Here is a 4,767-nt window from a genome sequence, read left to right as displayed (position 1 = left end):
CACATCCTATATACAATGAAATTAATATTGTAGCTAATATATGCCAGAGAAATAGTTGCTATCGTCCTCTCCTCTTTCAAGGAATATATATATAAGCCAGCCACTGCATAAGCATCAGAATGCCCATGCAGTACCTAATAATATATACTGGCACAATTATTTTTCTGAAGAGAAGTACACACACACACACACACACACACACACACACAAGTCCCAGGGCCGCTCAAATACACACATCTCCTTGCCCTCCACAAGATGTATATATTCATCCCACATACAAATATGCATGCATTTAAGCCTACACAACCCACATTATCTTGTCTACTCAGGACACACGCAAAGCCACACTCATTCCTCACACAAATGTAAACACACTTGAGTTACACCTAGTATACACTCACATAAACACCGTCTCACACATTTCAGTACCACACACACTTTATCCTTCACACATACACATACATCATATTAGGTGACAGAAATCAATTTATACCTAATATTCAGCCTCACAAAGGTTATCATCTCATTTGTCCCCTCAACATATACATATTTACTAAACCCTATATTCAATAGCACACAAATACACGTTAATTTTATATACACATGTAAATGCATTCATGCAACACCTAATATACACCCACCCAAATACTCTCCCACAGTTTCCACAAGACACACCCACTCAGCCCACATCAGCACACTTGGCCAAGTCATTGGTAATCTGCTACGCACACAAATACTCGCCTCTCCTCCCACTTTTCTTATCCTGACTGACACACATACCTCTTGCCCTTCCAAAACTGCAAAGAGGCTCATGCCTTCACAAACACCCACTCACTCTCTTCAATGCCCTCTCCTCCAAATCCACACCCCCACACAAGAAAGACCTCACAGAACTACCCAGACAGATAACTGGGTCAAAAGAGAGCTGCTCATGAGCAAGGAGGGGCGGGTTCACTGTCCTCCCGCTGAAGCCAAATGGTGTCTCCCTCCCGGCTGAGGGGGCCCCTTCAGCTTCACCACCAGAACTGCTTGGGAAGAGTTCCCGCCAAGCTTTCCACCATGAAGTTCCCGCGCTTTTGCCAGGGGAGGGGTCCTCTTTCCACCTGCCTCCCTCTGCTTCGCCCTCTCAGCGGCAGAGGTCCAAGCAAGCCCAGCAAGCATCTCTCTAGGGGTTCAGGACCGGGCGCGCGCGCGCGCGGAGGGGTGGTTATGTTCTCCATGCTCTGTTATCTGTCCCCCAAGAGCAACGCTGAGGGAAGGGGAGCAAATTGGGAAAGGTAGCGCGCGCTCTTTAGTTAGCCCTGTTGCTGGGGAGCAGCGCGGGGGGGCGGGGCGGGGAGGGCTCTGAGCTGTGGCGCCTGGAGTACAACACAGCCAAAGAAAGATACATTGTTGGATAAACAGCTTCTCCTGAGGTGTGTGTGTGTGTGTGTTTAAAATAAAACTGAATGCCCCCAAAAGATGAATAAAGTCCCCACAAGGGGGGGGGGGGCGACGGTGAAAGGCAATGAGTGCGGGGCAGTGAAAAGGCGGGGGGCGTGTGGAGGTAAAAGTGAACGGAAGAGAAAAAAGGGGGGGGGAAGCAAATGGAAATGAGTGAGACAAAAAAAGCAAAGAGAAAAAGAAAAGAGAACAAGAGGGGGAAAAGAAGTAATATTTTCCTTGATAAAAATGCACAAAAGGGAAGATGAACTTTGTTCTTTTTCTCTTTCTACTCTCCTCTCTTTTTCTGCTTTTCGCCTCGCAGCACGCCAGCCTAAGCTGAGAGCTGTAATGTCATTAAATTGCAAATGCTTTTTCATTTCCGACACACACTGTTTACTTATCTGGCAAAAACATATGTTGGAAGGAATCCGTTAAATTCTGCCCATTGCCTTGGGTAAAAGTGCAATGGAAACGGACCCAGTGAGCGTCTTCTTTCTTCTTCTTTTAGCACTTCCCTTATCTACAAGACTGCTTCGCAGCAAACTGGCTAGTTCAATGAAAAATGAAGATACAGCAGGAGATTAGAGAAGAACAGTGAGCAAAAAATTCCTGGAGAGAGGGTCACTTCATTGCAAATGATTTCACTTCTCTAGATCTGCATAAATTACTATTTTTAAGGCATCTCCAAAGTCTGTATATTTTTCTCACTCTGTCAAACATTTAATTTCACGCCCCGTGTTCTGAATATGCTAAAATGCATATCTCTGATGCACCTTTAAGCCAGAAAAACGAATGCAAAATTGAAGATAAAATGATGTGATTTGCACTACAAGCCTATTACTTGAGGTATTTACATATAGTTTACCTCTGCAGTTCTGAGAATGATTTATTTAAAAAAAAAACGGGATTAAGCTCATATAAATATGTATAAATCTTTGTTTAGAAAATAGATTTTGCAGCTGTTGTGTCAAAAAGTTCTTTAAGATTCTGTGAAGAATTTTCCTTTCAGCGTGCTTTTAAAAAAATGGAATTTGACATCCTTCTTTGGCAGGAAAACATTTAAAAAAAATAAAAATCTAGGGGTTCCCCACTAAAGATTCACTTGGGTCCCCCCCTCCACTTCTACTCTTAGCCACTTAGGTCCTCTCTATTCGTTCGCTTTATTTGTTTGGACCCTGAAAATAATAACTGGATTTCCTCAAATTCAAAGGGAATATTTCCGATTTATAAGAAGTAGATCAAACGGCCGTGGATTCTTCTTGAATTATTCTCACTAAACTATTGTTCTTCCGTAGACCCCGGCGCCAGCTAAAGGAAAGAGAGCCCTTCAGATTTTTCTAAAGGATTCTTGAAACAGAAACGGCTCGTTTAAACGGGACAGGGAAGGTTACCAACATTTTCTTTTTCGTGTCGAAACTGATGCCCCTTTAATTATCCCTTAGAGAAATAATACGTTCTAGACCTGGCAGCCTTTCTCATGGTCCTTTTTATAGAAAATAATGTCTTCATGACGTATTCATCCTCCCCACAATCAGTTCCACCCCCCAGTTCTTCTCTTCAGCCTTTGCGTAAAAGATATCAAAGCTATGGGAGATGCAAAAGGGAGGCTGCGTCAATGTACTGCGGGCTCCAAAACTAAAGCCAGGGAGATACTTCTAGGTTTCCTCCTGTTCTGACGCTGCTAGCTCTGGGAAACAGGTACTGGAGGAAAAGCTGGTACTTCAAAGGTTACGTTAATGCAATTAAAAGACGAAAGAGCTTTAAACAGATTGCACTGGAGAGAGCGCGCGACAGATAGAGACGTAGAATTGAGGGGTGGGGTGGGGGAGTTTGTTTACAAAAACTGTGTTTGAGGGCTCTCAGGATGCGCTCACTTGGATCTGGCTAATGACTGCTGGAAGGGGGCTGGAGAGACACCCCAAAACTTAACAGTCACTTCCAGAAATCCAGTGCCAGTCCCCACACCCCGCAAATGGTTTAACAATCCCCCTAGTGGCATTTCCATCGCTACTGTAACTACACAAATAACGTACCTACATATTTCTAGTTGCAATGATAGTACCTTTAAAAGATGGAGACCATAGGTATATCTAATGGGCACGTTTGTATCTGTGCATGTGTGTAAGGGACTACACCATCTTATACTGCATGCATAATATTTGTGTGCTTGCATATGCATGAAAAGATGCATACATATGTTATTTATCTTTTTACAATGCCCCTTTCAGATAAAATGCATTGGTGCAAGCTTATTTGTCCAGCATAAATTATTAAAAAGAAAAGATGGAGATAAATGTAAGCACCCTTTGTATGATATAATTACATTATTAGTCTTTTGTGCCAGTCTTTCAGTTACTACTAACTCAACGAACCCCTGGAAAGAAGACAGACTACTCAAAATAAATGTTGAACATCTTATGAGTAAGATTTGGGTGGATAAAATGTTCTTATTCAGTCTCATAACTCTGTGAGGTAGATAAATCTACTACTGACAGTGAAGATGATAGTGAATTGTCCAAGAAATCCAGTGTGTCCAAGGCACACATACCCGCAATCTGAGCCAATGTTCATAACTGACACTTAAATACTTTTATATATTTTTAAATGCAAAAGCTATATTGATGACAAGAATGTATTTTATTTTAAAAGCAGATTTCTCCTACTATCTTTATACTATATTAAAATATCAATAAATTAAAGGACTGAACTATTTCATAGCAACTTGTGAAAATGCACCAAGTCTAAGAACAATTTTACACTTTGCAACAAAATGAGATGGTAGGTTTCTGGACTGTACCACTTCAGATTGCAGGTGGGGGTAAAATGTTTGAATGCTTCCCAGTCTAAGGAAGAAGTAAAAATAGCTACTGGGAAGAGGACTACACATTTTTTCTTCTTTATGGACTAGTTTAGTATGTGGATGGGGTTTGTTTGTCATATACATGAAGGAACATTCAGAAATATAAACTACACTCTCATACATCTCCCACTTGAAGTTGGATAATCCTGAATTCTGCCACCTCAATCCTCTGTATCCTTCTGTGCAATGTGTAGCAAGGCTCTAACTTTCTATTACACATTAGCTCAAAAGATGAGATTAGTATGAACTGTAAGTTATAGTCATCCCCTTCTGTGATTTTTGTTCAGTATGTGTATCTACTATATGCGTGGAATGCATTGTATAATTCATTTGACAATATAAATACCAACTGAATTATTTTAACAGATTCATAGCACCCCCATCCCCACTATGGTGTCTATTTGAAATAAGTCAAGTTTGTGTGGCCATACTATGCATCACCCTGTTCACACCTCCAGCATTTTAGATGGTATGGTAGGATG

General features: G+C 41.4%; 1 long non-coding RNA gene across 1 annotated transcript; it reads left to right on the top strand.

The window, feature by feature from the left end:
- The first annotated feature begins 1,346 nt into the window (after positions 1-1,346).
- LOC128351620 (uncharacterized) lies at positions 1,347-2,106 on the top strand. Its single transcript, XR_008319917.1, has 2 exons — positions 1,347-1,415; positions 1,934-2,106. It is a non-coding gene; the product is annotated as an uncharacterized LOC128351620 (long non-coding RNA).
- Positions 2,107-4,767: the final 2,661 nt, after the last annotated feature.

Source organism: Hemicordylus capensis, chromosome 3, assembly GCF_027244095.1.
Source record: "Hemicordylus capensis ecotype Gifberg chromosome 3, rHemCap1.1.pri, whole genome shotgun sequence".
Taxonomy (NCBI): domain Eukaryota; kingdom Metazoa; phylum Chordata; class Lepidosauria; order Squamata; family Cordylidae; genus Hemicordylus; species Hemicordylus capensis.
Note: the sequence above shows the minus strand (reverse complement) of the source record. Positions and strands in the feature narration are given on the sequence as shown.